Source organism: Geotrypetes seraphini, chromosome 2, assembly GCF_902459505.1.
Source record: "Geotrypetes seraphini chromosome 2, aGeoSer1.1, whole genome shotgun sequence".
Classification (NCBI taxonomy): domain Eukaryota; kingdom Metazoa; phylum Chordata; class Amphibia; order Gymnophiona; family Dermophiidae; genus Geotrypetes; species Geotrypetes seraphini.
The window spans coordinates 1,808,709-1,830,928 of record NC_047085.1 but is presented as its reverse complement, the minus strand read 5'-3'; the positions used below and the strand labels follow the sequence as shown (position 1 = coordinate 1,830,928).

Sequence of the window (22,220 nt, the reverse complement as noted above, 5' to 3'; positions counted from 1 at the left end):
AAAATACTGAACAAAATGATCAGGCCGGGTCTGTGCTAATCTGGAAGGACTAAAAGAAAGAAAATTAGCAGGTAAGGACCTACCGTAATTTCTCCTTTAGCGTCCATCCAGGCTAACACAGAAATGGATGGGATGTACCAAAGCAGTACCCATCAAGGGGTGGGACATCTGAAGGTCCGTCACAAGAACACGCTCAAACACCACGTCCCAACACGCCTGAACATCCACACTGTAGTGTCGAACAAAGGAATGGCGAAAAGACCAAACCATAGCTTTACAGATATCCACCAGAGGTACAAGAAAAGATTCAGTCCAAGAAGCTGCTTGACCCCAAGTGGAATAAGCCTTGAGAACAGGCTTCAGTTGGAGAAGGTATGCTGAAGTGATAGCCTCCTTGATCCAGTGTGCAATGGTAGCCTTGGAAGCACTGTCCCCCTCATGAAGGCCCGCTAAGAGGACAAAAAGATGATCTGACTTAAAGAACTCCTTGGTCCGCTGAACATAAGAGTGAAGGACCCTACGGTAATCCAAGATGCTCAATTGCCTCTACTCCAATGAGCCCTCCCAACTCCCCAAGACTGGGAGGACCACAGACTGGTTGACATGAAACGGTGAGACCACCTTAGGAAGAAAGGAGGGAACTGGCCTTAGCACTACCCGTTCCCTAAAAAAACTCCCAGAAGGGAGGCCTACATGAAAAGGCCTGCAATTCTGAAACACATCTCGCAGGAATAATAACAACAACAAATTTTATTTTTGTATACTGCCATACCAATGAGTTCTAGGCGGTTTACATCGAGAAAAGCTGGACAATCAGCGAATCATATAAATGCACCACATATACATATCATAAACATAAGAACATATGAATTGACGCTGCTGGGTCAGACCAGTGGTCCATCGTGCCCAGGAGTCTGCAAGATATTGCAGCAGTACGTCAAGGGTTCTTTAAGAAGCCTCTTTTTAGGATTTCTGACAAAAGACACAACTTCCCCTATAACAGCCTCCGGAAGTGCGTTCCAGATTTCTACCACTCTCTGGGTGAAGAAGAACTTCCTTATGTTTGTACGGAATCTATCCTCTTTTAACTTTAGAGATGCCCTCTCGTTCTCCCTACCTTGGAGAGGGTGAACAACCTGTCTTTATCTACTAAATCTATTCCCTTCAGTATTTCGAATGTTTCGATCATGTCCCCTTTCAGTTTCCTCTTTTCAAGGGAGAAGAGGCCCATTTCTCTAATCTCTCATTGTACGGCAACTCCTCCAGCCCCTTAATCATTTTAGTTGCTCTTCCCTGAACCCTTTCGAGTAGTACTGTGTCTTTCTTCATCTACGGCAACCAATGCTGGACGCAATATTCCAGGTGAGGGAGTACCAAGGCCCGATACAGCGGCATGATAACCTTCTCCGATCTGTTCGTGTTCCCCTTCTTAATCATTCCTAGCATTCTGTTTGCCCTTTTTGCCGCCGCCACACATTGCACAGACGGCTTCATTGATTGGTCGACTAGTACTCCCAAGTCTCTTTCCTTGGGGGGGGAGGGGGGGAGAGGGTGTCTCTCCAAGTATCGCCCCGGACATCTTGTATTCGTGTGTGAGAATTTTGTTACCGACATGCATCACCTTACACTTATCCATGTTGAACCTCATTTGCCATGTCGCTGCCCATTTCTCGAGCGTGGTATGTCGCGTTGCAGAACTTCACAATCCCCTTGCGTCTTCACTACTCTGAATAAGTATGTATTGTCTGCAAATTTAATCACCTCACTCATCGTACCAATTTGCAGATCGTTTATGAATATGTTGAAGAGCACGGGTCCAAGCACCAAGCCCTGCAGCACCCCGCTGGTGACATTCTTCTAGTCCAAGTATTGTCCATTTACCTCCACTCTCTGTTTCCTATCCGCCAGCTAGTTTTTAATCCACATGAGTATTTCACCCTCTATTCCATGGCTCGCAATTTTCCAAAGTAATCGTTCATGTGGAACCATGGGGTGGAAGGAGACGTACATAGATAGATTAGAAACTGGTTGACGGGTAGGAAACAGAGGGTGGGAGTAAAGGGCCACTACTCAGATTGGAGGAGGGTCACGAGTGGTGTTCCGCAGGGTTCGGTTCTTGAGCCGTTGCTATTTAATATATTCATAAATGATCTAGAAACATGGACGAAGTGTGAGATAATAAAATTTGCGGAAGACACCAAACTATTTAGTGGAGCTCGGACTAAAGAGGACTGCGAGGAATTGCAAAGAGACTTGAACAAACTAGGAGAATGGGCGACGAGATGGCAGATGAAGTTCAACGTTGAGAAATGTAAAGTATTACATGTGGGAAGCAGAAACCCGAGGTGCAGCTATACGATGGGAGGGATATTATTGAAGGAGAGTACCCAGGAAAGGGACTTGGGGGTAATGGTGGACATGACAATGAAGCCGACGGCACAGTGCGCAGCAGCCGCTAAGTAGGCAAATAGAATGCTAGGCATAATCAAGAAGGGTATTACAACCAGAACGAAAGAAGTTATCCTGCCGTTGTATCGGGCGATGGTGCGTCCGCATCTGGAGTACTGCGTCCAATGTTGGTCGCCGTACCTTAAGAAGGATATGGCGTTACTCGAGAGGGTTCAGAGGAGAGCAACACGTCTGATAAAAGGGATGGAAAACCTTTCATACGCTGAGAGATTGGAGAAACTGGGTCTCTTTTCCCTGGAGAAGAGGAGACTTAGAGGGGATATGATAGAGACTTACAAGATCATCAAGGGCATAGAAAGAGTAGAGAGGGACAGATTCTTCAAACTTTCAAAAAATAAAAGAACAAGAGGACATTCGGAAAAGTTGAAAGGGGATAGATTCAAAATGAATGCTAGGAAGTTCTTCTTTACCCAACGTGTGGTGGACACCTGGAATGCGCTTCCAGAGGACGTAATAGGGCAGAGTACGGTACTGGGTTTCAAGAAAGGATTGGACAATTTCCTGCTGGAAAAGGGGATAGAGGGGTATAGATAGAGGATTACAATTCAGGTCCTGGACCTGTTGGGCCACCGCGTGTGCGGACTGCTGGGCACGATGGACCTCTGGTCTGACCCAGCGGAGGCGCTGCTTATGTTCTTATGTTATGTAACCTTGTCGAATGCCTTCTGAAAATCCAGATATACAATGTCAACCGGGTCACCCTTGCCTATTTGCCTGTTTACTCCCTCGAAACAGTGCAGCAAGTTCGTCAAGCAAGATCATCCTTTGCTGAAGCCATGCTGGAGGTTCCTCATCAGATTGTGTCCATCAAGGTGATCAATGATGCAGTCCTTTATCAGCGGAGGAGACAGCAGTAGTAATCCACATTGGAACCAACGACGTCAGCAGGAGGAACTACAACAGGACTACACTAACTGACCAGTTCAGGATCCTGGGGAGGAAACTGAAACTGAGGACAAGGAAGATAGCCTTCTCAGAGATCCTGCCAGTACCGAGAGCGGACGCAAGGAGGTGGAGTGAACTACAAGCAATAAACGGTTGGCTGAGGAGATGGTGCGAAGAGGAGGGTTTCCACTTTGTTCGGAACTGGACAACTTTCTTGGGGAAGAACAGGCTCTACAGGAGAGATGGACTGCAACTGAGCACGGCTGGGACGAGGATGCTGGCACGCAACGTCCAGAGCATCATAGACCTGGCTTTAAACTGAGGAGAAGGGGAAAGCCGATAGTCGATCTGACCTCGACACATCGGACAATAGTATCAAATAAGGATACTGAGCAAGGACATTGGAAAAGAGGGCTCGGGACTGAGTGGGAATTTTTGGAAAAAGGACCTAAGGACGCAATGCAGGGGCCCAGGGCACAAATGAAACTAGCAAGCAGGATCAACAGAGAACAACGAGAGCCAGAGGGGCAAGGACATTGTAAAAGTGGGCTCGGGACTGAGTGGGAATTTTTGGAAAAAGGACCTAAGGACGCAATGCAGGGGCCCAGGGCACAAATGAAACTAGCAAGCAGGATCAACAGAGAACAACGGGAGCCAGAGGGGCAACCAAAAATGGGGGAACAGGCTGAGGATGAAACAGACACACCGCAGGAAGAGGATGACCGAGACGAGGCTCGGGGACTGGCAATCCATGAGGGGGTTGGCAGGAGTGCCAAACCACGAGGAAAACCAGCAGAGAGGGCAAACAACCGGGACTTACATTGCCTATACACTAATGCTAGGAGCCTAAGGGCCAAAATGGGAGAGCTGGAAGTCATAGCCAGCAAGAAGGACCTAGACATAATTGGAGTCACAGAAACTTGGTGGACTGATGACAATAAATGGGATGTGGCCATACCAGGGTACAAACTCTACAGGAGAGACAGGACACACAAAAAGGGTGGAGGAATAGCGTTATATATAAAAGACTCCATACCCTCAACCAGGATGGAAACAACAGTAAGGGCGGATGGCTTGGAATCACTATGGGTTAAGCTACCGGGAGGAACTGGAGCAGACATAAAATTGGGTCTGTACTATCGCCCACCTGGACAAACGGAAGAAATCGACCAGGACCTGGAAGCTGAACTGAGGCAGGTATGCAAAAGCGGAAGTGTGATGGTGATGTGGGACTTCAACTACCCTGGGATAGAGTGGAATATCGGGCACTCAAACTGCACGAGGGAGACCAAATTCCTGGAGGTCACGAGGGACTGTTTCATGGAACAGCTGGTCACGGAACCAACACGGGGAGATGCCACTCTTGACCTAATCTTCAATGGACTAGGGGGACCCGCAAAGGAGGTGGCGGTACTAGCCCCACTAGGAAACAGCGATCACAACACGATCCAGTGCAGGATAGAAATTGGATCATCAAAGGTGAAAAGAACCACAACGACGGCACTCAACTTCAAAAAAGGGAATTATGATGCCATGAGGAAAATGGTGGGAAAGAAACTCAATGGCAACACAAGGAAGATGGAGTCCGTAGAAAAAGCCTGGACCCTACTCAAGGGCACTGTGCACGAAGCACAGAACCTGTGCGTCCCCAAGTTCAGGAAAGGGTGCAAAAAAAATAGAACAAAAAACCCAGTGTGGATAACAAATGCAGTGAAAACGGCGATAAGTGACAAGAAAGCATCGTTCAAAAAATGGAAAAAGGACCAAACAAAGGACAACCAAAAGGAGCACAAAGAACACCAAAGGGAGTGTCACCGAGTGGTTAGGAAAGCAAAAAGAGAATATGAAGAGAGACTGGTGGGGGAAGCAACAAACTTCAAATCATTCTTCAGGTACGTTAAGGGGAAGCAACCTGCAAGGGAGGAAGTGGGACCCTTGGATGATGGAGACAGAAAGGGAGTGGTAAAAGGGGAAAAAGAGATAGCTGACAAGTTAAATGAGTTCTTCACGAGGGAAGGTCTTCACGAGGGAAGACACAACCAACATTCCGGAACCCGAAGAGATCGTAAATGGAAATCAGGATGATAAGCTGGTCCAACTAGAGGTAAGCCAAGAGAATGTCCTCAGGCAGATAGACAGGCTAAAGAGCGACAAATTGCCAGGTCCGGACGGTACTCAAGGAACGAAATAGCTGAGCCACTTCGACAAATATGCAACCTAACCCTAAAAACTGGAGAGATTCCGGAAGACTGGAAAATAGCAAATGTCATGCCCATCTTCAAGAAAGGCTCAAGGGGAGACCCAGGAAACTACAGGCCGGTGAGCTTGACCTCGGTTCCGGGAAAGATGATGGAAGCACTGATTAAAGACAGCATCTGGGAACACATCGACAACTATGGGCAGCTAAAGACGAGCCAGCATGGCTTCTGCAAGGGCAGGTCATGCCTCACAAACTTATTGTACTTCTTTGAGGGGGTAGACAGCCAGGTGGATAAAGGGGAATCCATAGACATCATTTACCTTGACTTCCAAAAAGCCTTCGACAAGGTTAAGAAAGACTGCTTAAGAAGCTATGGAACCTCGGGGTGCAAGGGGAGGTCCACCGATGGATCAAAAACTGGCTGGCAGACAGGAAATAGAGGGTTGGAGTAAAGGGCCTTTACTCAGACTGGCAATGGGTCACGAGCGGAGTTCCACAGGGGGTCGGTGCTGGGACCGCTCCTGTTCAATATATTCATTAACGACCTGGAGGCGGGAACAAAAAGCACAGTTACTTACCGTAACAGGTGTTATCCAGGGACAGCAGGCAGATATTCTTGACTGATGGGTGACGGCACCGACGGAGCCCCGGTACGGACAATTTTAGAGTGATTGCACTCTAAGAACTTAGAAAGTTCCAGTAGGCCGCACCGCGCACACGCGAGTGCCTTCCCGCCCGACAGAGGCGCGCGGTCCCCAGTTAGGATAAGCCAGCTAAGAAGCCAACCCGGGGAGGTGGGAGGGACGCAAGAATATCTGCCTGCTGTCCCTGGATAACACCTGTTACGGTAAGTAACTGTGCTTTATCCCAGGACAAGCAGGCAGCATATTCTTGACTGATGGGTGACCTCCAAGCTAACAAAAAGAGGGATGGAGGGAAGGTTGGCCATTAAGAAAACAAATTTTGCAAAACAGATTGGCCGAAGTGTCCATCCCGTCTGGAAAAAGTGTCCAGACAATAATGAGATGTAAAAGTATGAACTGAGGACCAAGTAGCAGCCTTGCAGATTTCCTCAATAGGAGTGGAACGGAGGAAAGCTACAGATGCTGCCATGGCTCGGACCCTATGGGCCGTGACAGAACCTTCCAGTGCCAGTCCGGTCTGAGCATAACAAAATGAAATACACGCTGCCAGCCAATTAGACAACGTACGTTTAGAAACAGGACGTCCCAATTTATTCAGATCAAAAGACAGAAAAAGTTGGGGAGAAGATCTGTGGGGCTTAGAGCGGTCTAAATAGTAAGCTAGAGCCCTCTTACAGTCCAAAGTATGCAGAGCCTGTTCCCCTGAATGTGAGTGGGGTTTCGGAAAGAAGACAGGCAAAACAATGGATTGGTTGAGATGGAATTCAGAAACAACCTTAGGAAGAAACTTTGGGTGCGTACGCAGAACCACTTTGTCGTGATGGAATACTGTAAAAGGTGGGTCCGCAACTAGTGCATGAAGCTCGCTGACCCTCCTGGCAGAGGTAAGGGCAATAAGGAAAAGAACTTTCCAAGTGAGAAACTTGAAAGAAGCGGTAGCCAAGGGTTCAAATGGAGGTTTCATTAAGGCGGAAAGAACCACATTGAGATCCCAGATAACAGGAGGGGCTTTAAGAGGTGGTTTAACATTAAAAAGACCCCGCATGAACCTGAACACCAAGGGATGAGCTGAGAGGAGTTTTCCATGGACTGGCTCATGAAAAGCCGCAATAGCACTAAGATGGACTCTGATTGAAGAGGACTTGAGACCAGAGTCTGACAAAGAAAGAAGATAATCCAATAAGGTCTCCACTGCTAGGGAAGTGGGATTATAATGATGAAGAAGACACCAGGAAGAAAACCGTGTCCACTTCTGAAGGTAACATTGCAGAGTGGCCGGTTTCCTGGAAGCATCCAGAATTGAACGAACAGGCTGAGATAAAAGCAGGTAAAGTCAGCCCGAGAGATACCAAGCTGTCAGGTGCAGAGACTGGAGGTTGGGATGTAGGAGGGTCTCTTGATGCTGTGTAAGCAGAGAAGGAAACGGTGGAAGAAGAAAAGGTTCCCTGGAACTGAGTTGAAGTAGAAGGGAGAACCAATGTTGCCTGGGCCACCTCGGAGCAATCAGAATCATGGTGGCTCGTTCCCTCTTGAGCTTGAATAAGGTTCTCAACATGAGAGGCAGAGGAGGGAAAGCGTACAGGAACAGATTGGACCAGTCGAGGAGAAATGCATCCGCTACCAGACGGTGAGGAGAGTAGAGTCTGGAGCAGAAAAGGGGCAGCTGGTGATTGTGAGGAGCTGCAAAGAGGTCTATCTGAGGAGTGCCCCATTGAGCGAAGATGGACTGTAGAGTTACAGGATCGAGTGTCCACTCGTGAGGCTGGAGAATTCTGCTGAGTTTGTCCGCTAAGGAATTCTTTTCTCCCTGAATGTAGATAGCTTTCAGGAATAGATGGTGATTTATGGCCTAAGACCAGATCTTCTGGGCTTCCTGGCATAAGAGGCGAGAGCCCGTCCCACCCTGTTTGTTGATGTAGTACATCGCAACTTGATTGTCTGTGCACAGCAGGAGAACTTGAGGAAAGAGAAGATGTTGGAAGGCCTTGAGGGCATAAAACATCGCTCTGAGTTCCAGGAAATTGATGTGATGCTTCTTTTCCTGGGCTGTCCAAAGGCCTTGAGTTTGGAACTCGTTCAAATGAGCTCCCCATGCATAAGGGGAGGCATCGGTGGTGATGACTAGTTGATGAGGAGGTAGATGGAACAGAAGACCTCTGGATAGATTTGAGGACATCAACCACCATTGTAGAGACTGATGAAGAGATGATGTCACAGATATGTGTCGTGAGCAAGGATCCGTGGCTTGGGACCACTGAGTAGCAAGGGTCCATTGAGGAGTGCGCAGGTGAAGACGTGCGAGGGGTGTGACATGGACTGTGGAGGCCATGTGACCCAAGAGTATCATCATTTGCTTGGCAGAGATGGAACGTAGTGGAAGTACCTGCTGACATAGAGACTGAAGAGTTTGAAGACGGTTGGAGGGCAGGAATGCTCTCATGAGGATTGTGTCGAGCACCGCTCTAATGAATTGAAGCCTCTGAGTGGGGATGAGATGAGATTTGGGTAGATTGATCTCGAACCCCAGAAGTTGGAGAAACAGGATGGTTTGGTTGGTGGCCAGGAGAACAGTCTGAGATGAATTGGCCTTGATTAACCAGTCGTCCAGGTAAGGAAAGACCTGAAGGTGGTGAGATCGAAGAAAGGCAGCCACCACAATCAGACATTTGGTGAACACTCTTGGAGAGGAGGCAAGACCGAAGGGCAGCACCTTGTATTGGTAATGACAACGATTGATCATGAAGCGTAGGTACTGTCTGGAGGCCAGATTGACCGGTATATGAGTGTATGCTTCTTTGAGATCGAGGGAACATAGCCAGTCGCTTGATTGAGAAGAGGATAAAGAGTGGCCAGAGAAAGCATCTTGAACTTTTCTTTGACCAAACATTTGTTGAGATCGCGGAGATCTAGAATGGGTCTGAGATCTCCTGTTTTTTTGGGGACTAAAAAATAACGGGAGTAGAACCCCTGCCCCTTCTGTTCTAGAGGAACCTCCTCTATGGCGTTCAGAAGGAGGAGGGATTGAACTTCTTGGAGAAGAAGGAAAGACTGAGGAGTGTGCAAAGCAGACTCTTTTGGTTGACTTGGAGGAGGTAGAGACTGAAAGTTGAGAGAGTAGCCGTGGTGGATGATGTTGAGGACCCACTGATCTGACGTGATAAGTTCCCAACGGCTTATGAAATAAGTAAGGCGTCCTCCTATAGGCTGTGGAAGGTGGGTAGAAGGAACAAGACTGGCTATGTTCTGGAGAACCAAGTCAAAAGGGTTGTGTAGATTTTTGTGAAGGTGTAGGTTTTACCTGCTGCTGTTGTTGAGGTTGTCTAGCAGCTGGTCGTTGTTGTCTCTGACGTCTAGGCTGTTGCGCCGCTTGAGGCAGAGGACGAGCCACAAATCTACGTTGGTAGGTTGATTGTGGACGAAAAGGCCTGGTTGGTGGAGGCTTCTTAGTTTTAAGAAGCGTGTCCCATCTAGTCTCATGAGCCGAAAGTTTTTGAGTAGTGGAGTCCATGGAATCTCCAAACAGCTCATCCCCAAGCAAGGTGCATTGGCTAGCCGATCCTGGTGATTGACGTCGAGTTCTGAAACCCGAAGCCAGGCCAGCCGTCTCATGGCTACTGACATGGCTGTGGCTCTGGAGGTCAGTTCGAAGGTATCATAAATGGATCTGACCATGAATTTACGAAGCTGTAAAAGAGAGGAACAAGTTTGGTGAAAAGCAGACTTTTTCCGATCAGGAAGATATTTCTCAAAAGCAGTGAGATTTTGAATAAGCTGCTTAAGATAGAAAGAGAAATGAAATGCGTAATTTCCTGATCGATTGGCTAACATCGCATTTTGGTATAGCCTTTTTCCAAACTTGTCCATGGATTTTCCCTCTCTGCCAGGAGGGACTGAAGCATATACACTAGCCCCTTTGGACTTTTTTAGGGTGGACTCAACCAAAAGGGACTCATGAGGCAGTTGGGGTTTGTCAAACCCAGGGATAGGAATGACTTTATATAAGGAATCCAATTTTCGGGGAGCTCCAGGAATAGTTAAGGGAGATTCCAGATTCTTATAAAACGTCTCTCTCAAGATGTCATGGAGAGGTAACTTAAGATATTCCTTTGGAGGCTGGTCAAAATCCAGAGCATCTAGAAAAGCTTTGGATTTCTTTGACTCAGCCTCCAAAGGAATGGAGAGAGAATCACACATTTCCTTCAAAAAGGAAGAAAAAGAAGACACATCTGGTCTAGAGGAGGGTCCTAAAGCAGACGGGTCCTCATCACCAGAAGAGCATTCTCCCTCAGAAAGAAGAGGATCCTCTGAGTCACCCCACAAGTCAGGATCTCGAACTTGAAAACTCCGGTCTCGAGATTCAGGTGTGGAAGGCTCTAAATGATGGGATTTTCGAAGAGATTTCCCTGACCTGCCTGACTCGGTACCGGGGGATGTCACTGTATGCACCGGAGCCGAAGTCTGAACAGCTTGATGGTGAGCTCTCGGCTCCGGTGCAAGAATCGGCATGGAGACCGAGGAAACAGTTTGTACCGGTACCGACAAAGTGGAAGTCGATAAAATAGGACGGTCCACTGTCGGTACCGGTGGCTCAGACCGAACTGGTACCGGAAGATTCGGTGCCAAGAGCGAAGGCAGAAGGTGCTGTAACTGTTCTTTAAGCTGTGTCTGTAGAACAGCAGCTATACGGTCTTCGAGGGAAGGCACCGGTACCGCTTTTTTCTTTTGTGGTACCTGCGGTGCCGCTCTACGCCCCGAGGATGAGGAACCCGATGTGGAGGGGCTCACCTCTATTGGGGCGGAGCGCTTCCGTGGGCGCCTCGAGGTCGGCAGGATTGGGCTCGCTGCCATCGAGACCGGAGGACGCTCCAACGGGGAAGGCTTCTTAGCCGGCTTACCTGAAGAAGTCGACACCGACGCGGTATCGCGTGGCGTCGATGATGTGGGTGCCGACTGCGCCGGAGCCGATGTCGGTGCCGGTGTGGTAGGATCAGACATTTTGGCACCAAACAGTAATTTTTGTAGAATTTCTCTATTTTTAAGAGTTCTTTTTTTCAAAGTCGCACAGCGGGTGCAGGTAGACGATCGATGGTCGGGACCAAGACACTGTAGACACCAATTATGTGGGTCAGACAGTGAAATTGGTCGTGCACACCGCTGGCACTTCTTAAACCCGGGTTGAGGGGGCATGAATGTAAAGACGGCTTCAGCCAAATCGAAGGCCGAGGCCTCGATGGTGGCAAAAGGCCCCGCCGGGCAAAATCGAAAATTATAAGGAAAAAAACAAATGTTTTTTTTTTTTTTAAATAAAGAAAATAAAGAAAAAAGGGAGGAAATATTATTTCCTTAACAAGTTTACGCGAGCGGGAAGTATCAAAAAGATTTTCTCACAACAGCCGTTGAGAGAAACGCGTCTTCTTAGCTCCGCGGAAACTAAGAAACTGGGGACCGCGCGCCTCTGTCGGGCGGGAAGGCACTCGCGCGTGCGCGGTGCGGCCTACTGGAACTTTCTAAGTTCTTAGAGTGCAATCACTCTAAAATTGTCCGTACCGGGGCTCCGTCGGTGCCGTCACCCATCAGTCAAGAATATGCTGCCTGCTTGTCCTGGGATAATGTGAGGTCATTAAATTTGCGGATGACACCAAACTATACAGCAGGGTTAAAATCACAGCAGACCTCGAAGATCTCCAAAAGGATCTGACGACACTGGAAGAGTGGGCCAAAAAGTGGCAAATGAGCTTCAACATAGGGAAATGCAAGGTCATGCATGTAGGGAAAAAGAACCCGATGTTCACTTACAAAATGGGGGGGATCACTGCTAGGGGTAAGTAACCTTGAAAGAGACCTGGGAGTGATGGTAGACACAACATTGAAGGCGTCGGCACAGTGCGTCACAGCCTCAAGGAAAGCAAACAAAATGTTAGGTATCATTAAGAAGGGTATCACGACCAGGACAAAGGAAGTCATCCTGCCACTGTATCGTGCAATGGTGCGCCCACACCTGGAATACTGTGTCCAGTACTGGTCGCCGTACCTCAAGAAGGACATGGCAGTACTTGAGGGAGTCCAGAGAAGAGCAACTAAGCTGATAAAGGGTATGGAAAATGTCTCATATACTGACAGACTAAAAATGTTGGGGCTGTTCTCCCTGGAGAAGCGGAGACTTAGAGGAGAAATGATAGAAACCTTCAAGATCCTGAAGGGCATAGAAAAAGTAGACAGGGACAGATTTTTCAAATTATGGGGAACCACAAGTACAAGGGGGCACTCGGAGAAATTGAAAGGGGACAGCTTTAGAACAAACGCTAGGAAGTTCTTTTTCACCCAGAGGGTGGTGGATACATGGAATGCGCTTCCGGAGGCTGTGGTAGGCATGAGCACGTTACAGGGCTTCAAAGAAGGTTTGGATAGGTTCCTAGAAGACAAAGGGATTGAGGGGTACAGATAGGAATAGAGGTAGGCATAGGGATAGGAGTAGAGGTAGGTTATAGAAATAGTCAGGGACCACTGCTCAGGCAATAGGCCTGATGGGCCGCTGCGGGAGCAGACCGCTGGGCGAGATGGACCTCTGGTCTGCCTCAGCGGAGGCAACTTCTTATGTTCTTATCTTTCCCGGTACCGAGGTCAACAAGGCCGTTCAAAAACAGCGGCCTCAGGATCACTTTATGCTCCGTTTATTTATTGTGACTATTTTTTTTAACCTCTCACAGCTCACCAACTGTATAAAGAGAGGCATAGCCAGTAGAAGGAAGAAGGTGTTTATGCCCCTGTACAGGTCATTGGTAAGGCCCCACGTGGAGTATTGTGTTCAGTTTTGGAGACCGTATCTGGCGAAGGACGTAAGAAGACTTAAAGCAGTCCAGAGGAGGGCAACGAAAATTATAGGAGGCTTGTGCCAGAAGACGTATGAGGAGAGACTGGAAGCCCTGAATATGTATATTCTAGAGGAAAGGAGGGACAGGGGGATATGATTCAGACGTTCAAATACTTGAAGGGTATTAACGTAGAACAATATCTTTTCCAGAGAAAGGAAAATGGTAAAACCAGAGAACATAATTTGAGATTGAGGAGTGGTAGATTCAAAGGCAATGTTAGGAAATTCTACTTTACGGAGAGGGTGGTGGATGCCTGGAATGCACTCCTGAGAACTGTGACTGAGTTCAAAGAAGCGTGGGATGAACACAGAGGATCTAGAATCAGAAAATAATATTAAAAATTGAACTAAGACAGTACTGGGCAGACTTGCACGGTCTGTGTCTGTATATGGCCGTTTGGTGGAAGATGGGCTGGGGAGGGCTTCAGTGGCTGGGAAGGTGTAGATGGGCTGGATAGGTTTTAACTGAGATTTTGACAGTTGGAACCCAAGCACAGTACTGGGTAGAGCTTTGGATTCTTGCCCAGAAATAGCTAAGAAGAAAAAATTTAAAAATTTAAATTGAATCAGGTTGGGCAGACTGGATGGACCATTCGGGTCTTTATCTGCCATCATCTACTATGTTACTATGCAACTGTCTCAAGTTAGAGAAGACCCCACATGGCACTCTAAAATGGGAGGAGGGTCTTGACCCTTTCGATTGTGGCACCCCCGATGTCGGTAAGACCCACAAGAGGGTCCCCCAAGCTCTATCTGGACAGCAAAAGGGACCAGAAAAATTCCCTAACCAGGTCCAACAGGCCCAAAACAAATAGACTGCACAATCTTACCACTCCACCTGCTGGAGACTGAGAAAAGACTGATTGTAAGAGGAACTGCACAGCTCACTTGTACTGTAGCCAAAAGGTAGTGTCTCAAACTCCACCTGCTGGCAGAGGATCGTAAACCCATCCGTTTCTGTGCTGGTCTGGAAGGATGCTAAAGAACATAAAAGTTATCATACTGGGACAGAGTTAAGGATCATCAAGACCAGTATTTTGTTTACAACAGTGACCAATACGGGTCACATGTAACTGAAAAAATTGCAAAACAGTAAAGAAGATTTTAAGCTTTCTACCCTAGAATAAGCAAGTTCATCTTAACAGCAGCTTATGGACTTTTCTTTCAGGAAATTACCCAAACCATTTTTAAAACATTAGTAAACTATTTCTGAAAAATGGTGACAAGAATTGCACACAGTGTTCGTGGTGCTAGCACACCATAGAGCGATATAAGGGCATCTTTGTTTTCCATTCTTTTCCTGATAATTCCTAACATCTTATTTGCTTTCTTAGCCAGTGTCACACACTGAGCTGATGGTTTTAACATATCCTCAAGAATGACACCTAGGCCCAGATGCACTAAAGCCAGCGATCATCGCTAAACCTGTTTTAACAGCTTTAGTGACAATTGCATTTGCCAACCCAATGCAGAATAGGGCTCACCACAGGATTTTCTGCACGATTGCTCATTCCGATCATGCAAATAAGCTAATTAATATTAAAATGCCATGTAAACTAGTAGAGCGATTGATGCTCCAACATGGCTTCCCGATGCATTAAAAAAAGCAATTGCTTTTAGCGATCCAAACAAAGTGACTGGTCAAGACCTGTCTGACCTTTTTATTGTAATGGGCACAGATGCTGTACATGCTACACATGCATAATATCTGCCCCATTAGAAAAATTATTTTTTATTAATCCGGTTATATGTTACTGACTATAGACATGGTCTTATTTTATGTCACTGGTTCTCAGTCAGATTTTGTGTGTTTACACTGCTTTCTGTATATTTCTTGAAATATTCAATAAAAATCATTGAACAAAAAAAAAAAGAAAAAAAAGGAAAAAAGTACACACACACCCTGCCGATGATGGTCCTCCCTGATGAACCGGCATCGCAAATCCCCCCAACGTGCCAGTGAAAACGGCAAGAGGAATGCCCACTTCCAAAGCCCCCCGTGAAAGAAAATTGGCAGGAGGAATGCCCTTTCTTTTGCCATGGCGACTCTCCCCCCACCAGCGAAACGGCAGGAGGTATGACCATTCCCCTACCAGGCACCCACACAAACATCCCCAGTACTACCCTTTCTCCCCCACCCCAAACGGAAAAAATGCAAAAACGATGCCCACTCTCTCCTGCTGATTTTCACTAGATCAGGGGGGGGGAGGGTCTTCATGGTGCTGTGTTTATCGTGGCTCGCTGGGAAGAGCCGTCATCAGCTGGGGAGGCTTTTCTTTCCTTTAATGGTTCATATATTGTGCTTATGTAACACGCACAGCATCTGTGCCCATTAAAAAAAAAAGTTTCCTGCCCCCAAACAGCTGAGTGGAAGGAGGCTGCTTTTGGGACTTCCCCTACCTCTCAGCTGTTCAGGTGTCCCCTGCCGGATCTGCGTATGTGTGAGTCACTCTCACAGCAATCAATCAGATGGCAGAGTCGGGGATTAAGAGGAACATCAGCGTGAATCATTTGCATGCAAACTTTTTAATGCATTAATAACTCTTAAGAAAAGCCTTACTGGGTCAAACCAGTGGTCCATCAAGCCCAGTAGCCCGTTCTCATAGTGGCCAATCCAGGTCACTAGTACCTGGCCAAAATCCAAGGTGTAGCAATATTCCATGCTACCAATACAGGGCAAGCAGTGACATCCCCCGTGTCTTTCTCAATAACAGACTATGGACATTTCCTCCAGTTAATTACAAAGACTAGAGGACATTCGATGAAGTTACAGAGAAATATTTTTAAAACCAATAGGAGGAAAGTTTTTTTACTTAAGAGAATAGTTAAGCTCTAGAACGCTTTGCCAGAGGATGAGGTAAGAGCGGATAGCATAGCTGGTTTTAAGAAAGGTTTGGACAAGTTCCTGGAGGAAAAGTCCATAGTCTGTTATTGAGAAAGACAAAGGGTAAGCCACTGCTTGCCCTGTATCGATAGCATGGAATATAGATACACCTTGTGTTTTGGCCAGGTACTAGTGATCTGGATTGGCCACCGTGAGAACGGGTTACTGCGCTTGATGGACCATTGGTCTGATCCAGTAAGGCTATTCTTATGTACCCTAGTCTTTTTAATTTTTGACAGAGAGAAAAATCGATCCACTTGTACCCATTCTACTCCACTCAGGATTTTGTAGACTTCAATCATATCTCCCCTCAGCCATCTCTTTCCAAGCTGAAGAGCCCTAACCATTTTAGTTTTTCCTCATACAAGAGGACTTCCATCCCCTTTACCATCTTGGTCGTTCTTCTTTGAACCTTTTCCAATACCACTATATCTTTCTTGAGATAAGGAGACCAGAATTGAAGGTCGCACCATGGAGTGATACAGGGGCATTATAACATTCTTAGTCTTGTTAATCATCCCTTTTTAAATAATTCCTAGCATCCTATTTGCATTTTTGGCCGCCACCACTCATTGGGTGGAAGATTTCATCGTATTGTCTACGATGACACCCAGATCCTTTTCTTGGGTGATAATCCCCAAGGTGGACCCTAGTGTGATTCAGGTTATTCTTCTTATTGTGCATTACTTTGCATTTGTCCATATTAAATTTCATTTGCCATTTAAACGCCCAGTCTTCAAGTTTCCTAAGGTCCGCCTGCAATTTTTCACAATCCGCATGAATTTTAAGAACTTTGAACAGTTTAGTGTCATCTCCAAATTTAATCACCTCACTCGTCGTTCCAATTTCCAGATCATTTATAAATAAGTTAAAAGGCACCGGTCCCAGTACAGACCCTACCCTCTGTTTTCTATCCAATAACCAATTCATAATCCACATCTGAACTTTGCCACCTACCCCATGACACTTTAATTTTCTCAGAAACTTCTCATGAGGAACTTTATCAAAAGCTTTCTGAAAACCTAGATATAGTATATCAACCGGCTCATCTTTATCCACGTTTATTCACACCCTCAAAGATGTCAAGCAAATTTGTGAGGCAAGATCTCCCTAGGCTGAACCCATGCTGACTCCGTCTCATTAAATCATGTTTATCTACATGTTCTACAATTTTATTTTTTTTAATCGTTTCTACCATTTTGCCCGGCACCAAAGTGATACTTATCAGTCTATAAATTCCCGGATCTCCCTTGGAGCTCTTTTTAAAAATCAGTGTAACATTGGCCACCCTCCAATCTTCAGGTAATACAGACAATTTTAGCGACAGGTTACAGATCATTAACAGCAGGTCAGCAATTTCATTTTTGAGTTCTTTTAATACCCTGGGATTTATACCATCTGGTCCTGGTGATTTATCACTTTTTAACTTGTCGATTTTGCTTAGTACATCTTCCAGATTCACTGAGATTTTTCAGTTCCTCTGCATCATCACCCTTGAAAACCTTTTCTGGTTCAGTTAGATCTCGTACATCTTCTTCCGTAAAGACTGAAGCAAAGAATTCATTCAGTCTTTCCGCTATGGCCTTATCCTCCCTGAGCGCCCCTTTCGCTCCTTGATCATCCAACAGTCCCACATATTCCCTCACAGGTTTTCTGCTTCTGATGTACCTAAAAAAATTGCTATGAGTTTTTGTCTCTTTTGTAAGTTTCTCTTCATATTCTTTCTTAGCTATCTTTATCAGTACTTTGCATCTAACTTGCCAGTGCTTGGGTTTCTTCTTATTTTCTTCATTTGGATCTTTTTCCATTCTTTAAAGGATTTTTTTTGGCTCCGATAACCTCTTTCACGTCACCTTTTAACCACACATGTTCTCATTTCCTCTACTTTCCAGCTTTGCTGATAAATGGAATACATCTGGTCTGGGCTTCTACGACAGTATTTTTAAATAACATCCATGCCTAGTTTACAGTCCTAACCTTTGCAACTGATCCGTGCCGAGCTCTATCTTTATGGAGATGATGTGGTATACAAACTTAAGGTTTAAGCTTCTTTTTAACCATTTTCTTCATTTTATCATAGTCACCCTTTTGAAAATTAAACGCCCCTACTCTTTCTGAATTGGCCAAAAAATTGGATCGGCGTAGACCCACATGGTCTTACTGATCCTCTTAGTGCATCTAGGCCCTAGATCCCTTTCTTGGGCAGTGACTCCTAATGTGGAGCCCTGCACCACTTAGCTATAGTTTGGGTTCTTTCCCACAAGCATCACTTCGCCCTTACTCTTTTTTTGGTTTTTAAGTTCAATAACTTTTTATTATATTTAGTATAACACAAAAAAAGGCCAATTATGGAACAAGACAACAAATAAACATGGCCAACAATGATGTCACAATAGTAACAATCACGATAGTATAGAAAATTTAGTCAACTATACCACATTTTAGCTTCAAAATAAAATAAAATAGGTTATAAGCCAAATTTCAAAGTATGTGTAAATGAACTAATTAACTGAAAAACATTTACAGGTATGGTATATAGGGCAAAGAAGTATCCTATAAAGGGGCCCAAATTTTAGCAAAAGACTTAACCGAGTTTTTTTTTTTTTCATTAGCTTATTTGCTTTCCAGGCAGCTAGCTTAGATAAGGACTTATGTTCTCTGTTTAGAAGGTTTTGCTCTTATATACAGGGGTCTAGAAAGACGCCCAGAACTTCGGATGTTTTCTCAATCTTAAAATGTTCTCCTGTAATCAAGATCAAATCTGTACCTAGTAATGAGTTGAAATCATCGAACCAGAGGACTTTGGTCTTCTGTTTATTAAGTTTGAGGAAGTTTTTCTGTGCCTATGTATTCAAATGTTCAATAAAGCAATGTTACTTACCGTAACAGTTGTTATCCAGGGACAGCAGGCAGCTATTCTCACTAGTGGGTGATGTCATATGACAGAGCCCCGATGCTTGAAGAAACTCAGAAGTTTCGAGATGCCGCACCGCACATGCGCCAGTGCCTTCCTGCCCGATGGTCCGGGCGTGTCTCCTCAGTTCAGGTAGCTAGCAGAGAAGACAACCCAGGGGAGGTGGGTGGGATGTGAGAATAGCTGCCTGCTGTCCCTGGATAACAACTGTTACGGTAAGTAACAGTGCTTTATCCCAGGACAAGCAGGCAGGTATTCTCACTAGTGGGTGACCTCCAAGCTAACCTCAATGGGATGGTGGGAGAGTTGGCAACTTAGGAGAATAAATTTTGTAACACTGTTTGGCCAAACTGTCCATCCCTTCTGGAGAAAGTATCCAGACAATAATGAGAGGTGAAAGTATGAACCGAGGACCAAGTGGCAGCCTTACAAATCTCCTCAATCGGTGTCGATCTGAGGAAGACTACAGAGGCCGCCATTGCTCTGACCTTATGGGCTGTGACCTTATAGGGAAGGGGTAATCCAGCCTGGGCATAGCAGAAAGAGATACAAGCCGCCATCCAGTTGGAGATGGTGCGCTTCGATACAGGTCGTCCCAACTTGTTCGGATCAAAGGAGACGAAAAGTTGAGGAGCAGTTCTGTGTGGTTTGGTGCGATCCAGATAGAAAGCCAAAGCACGTTTACAGTCCAGAGTGTGAAGAGCTGATTCTCCAGGATGAGAATGAGGCTTTGGAAAAAACACAGGAAGAACTATGGATTGGTTGAGATGAAATTCAGTGACCACTTTAGGCAGGAATTTCAGATGAGTGCGGAGGACTACCTTGTCATGATGGAACACTGTGAAAGGCGGATCCGCCACCAAGGCCTTAAGCTCACTGACCCTGCGAGCAGACATGAGGGCCACCAGAAAAACCACTTTCCATGTGAGAAACTTTAGTGGAGCCTTGTTGAGAGGCTCAAAAGGAGGTTTCATAAGTTGAGAAAGGACCACATTAAGATCCCAAACCACTGGAGGAGGTTTGAGAGGAGGATTGACATGGAAAAGTCCTTTCATAAATCTGGAAACCACAGGATGAGCAGAGAGAGGTTTCCCTTGTAGAGGCTGATGGAAAGCCGCAATAGCACTCAGGTGGACTCGTATAGATGTAGACTTGAGGCCAGACTGAGACAGGTGTAGAAGATAGTCCAATACAGAAGAGAGGGAGGCTCGCTGAGGCTCCTTAGAATTAGACACACACCAGGAAGAAAATCTAGTCCATTTTTGGGAGTCGCATTGTCGAGTAGCAGGCTTCCGTGAAGCCTCCAATACATCCCTCACCACCTGGGAGAACTGGTGAGGAGTTACGTTGAGAGGAACCAAGTTGTCAGGTGGAGAGACTGCAGATTGGGATGAAGCAGAGATCCTTGATGCTGAGTAAGCAGTGAAGGAAACATTGGAAGAAGGAATGGCTCCCTGCTGCTGAGTTGAAGTAACATAGAAACATAGAAGATGACGGCAGAAAAGGGCCACAGCCCATCAAGTCTGCCCACTCCAACAACCCTACCCCCTTGAATTTACCCCCCTAGAGATCCCACATGTGTATCCCATTTCCTTTTAAAATCCTTCACGCTGCTGGCCTGAATCACCTGAGGTGGAAGTTCATTCCAACGATCGACCACCCTTTCGGTGAAGAAGAACTTCCTGGTGTCGCCATGAAATTTCCCACCCCTGATTTTCAGCGGATGGCCTCTTGTGGCAGAGGGGCCTTTAAAAAAGAAGATATCATCCTCCACCTCAATACGGCCGGTGATATATTTAAACGTCTCTATCATGTCTCCTCTCTCTCTACGTTCTTCAAGTGAATATAGCTGCAATTTATTCAGCCTTTCTTCATACGGGAGGTCTTTGAGTCCCGAGACCATTTTGGTGGCCATTCTTTGAACCGACTCAACTCTCAGCACATCCTTTTGGTAATGTGGCCTCCAGAATTGTACACAATACTCCAGATGAGGCCTCACCATGGATCTGTACAATGGCATTATAACTTCGGGCTTCCGGCTGATAAAACTTCTTCGGATGCATCCCATCATTTGTCTTGCCTTTGATGAAGCCTTCTCCACTTGATTGGCAGTCTTCATGTCTTCGCTAATGATCACCCCCAAATCACGTTCCGCCTTGGTCCTAACTAAGGTTTCACCATTTAGTGTGTAAGTTTTGCATGGATTCCTGCTGCCGAGGTGCATGACCTTACATTTTCTAGCATTGAAGTTTAGCTGCCAAGTCGAGGACCAATGTTCCAATAGAAGTAGGTCCTGCGTCATACTGTCTGGTAAAGTGTTCTCACTTACTATGTTGCATAGTTTGGCGTCATCGGCGAATAATGTGATTTTACCCTGAAGCCCCTGAGTCAGATCTCCCACAAATATGTTGAAGAGGATCGGGCCCAAGACCGAGCCCTGAGGCACTCCACTGATCACCTCCGACGTTTTTGAAGGGGCACCATTTACCACCACTCTCTGAAGTCTACTGTTTAGCCAATCACCGACCCATGTAACGTCTCTCCCAGTCCCATTGATTTCATCTTGTTCAATAGTCTGCGGTGCGGAACGCTATCAAAAGCTTTACTAAAGTCCAAGTAAACGACGTCCAGGGACTCACCCACATCCAGTTTCCTTGTTATCCAGTCAAAGAAACTAATCAGATTGGATTGGCAGGACCTGCCTCTGGTAAATCCATGTTGGCGGGGATCCCGTAGATTCTTCTCGTCTAGGATTGTATCTAATTTATGCTTAATTAGTGTTTCCATGAGTTTACTCACTATGGATGTGAGACTCACCGGTCTGTAATTCTCAGCCTCTGTCCTGCAGCCCTTTTTGTGGAGTGGGATTACATTGGCTGTTTTCCAGTCCAAGGGGACTTTTCCCGCCTTCAAGGAAAGATTGAAGATCACAGACAATGGCTCTGCCAGGACATCACACAGCTCTCTAAGCACCCTGGGGTGTAGATTGTCCGGTCCCATGGCTTTGTTCACTTTGAGTCTTGATAGTTCGCAGTAGACGCTGCTGGGTGTAAACTCGAAATCCCAGAACGGGTCATCTGAGCTATGCCTTGCTTGCAACTGTGGACCGGACCCTGGCGCCTCGCAGGTAAAGACTGAGCAGAAGTATTCGTTTAGTAGTTCGGCTTTATCGGAATCTGATTCTGCATAAGTCCCGTCTGCTTTCCTAAGGCGTACTATCCCATTTGTGTTTCTTTTCCTATCATTGATGTACCTGAAAAAGGATTTATCCCTTTTCTTAATGTCCTTTGCTAGATTCTCTTCTATCTGAAGCTTGGCCTCTCTGACTGCCGTTTTGACAGCTTTGGACTTGG

The 22,220-nt window shown here is 46.1% G+C and overlaps 1 protein-coding gene across 1 annotated transcript in view; it reads right to left on the bottom strand.

Annotated features, from left to right (window-relative positions):
• The window catches only part of CPSF1 (cleavage and polyadenylation specific factor 1), a 406,695-nt gene that overhangs the window by 97,111 nt on the left and 287,364 nt on the right, over window positions 1-22,220 (bottom strand). The gene's annotated exons all lie outside the window — the stretch shown is intronic.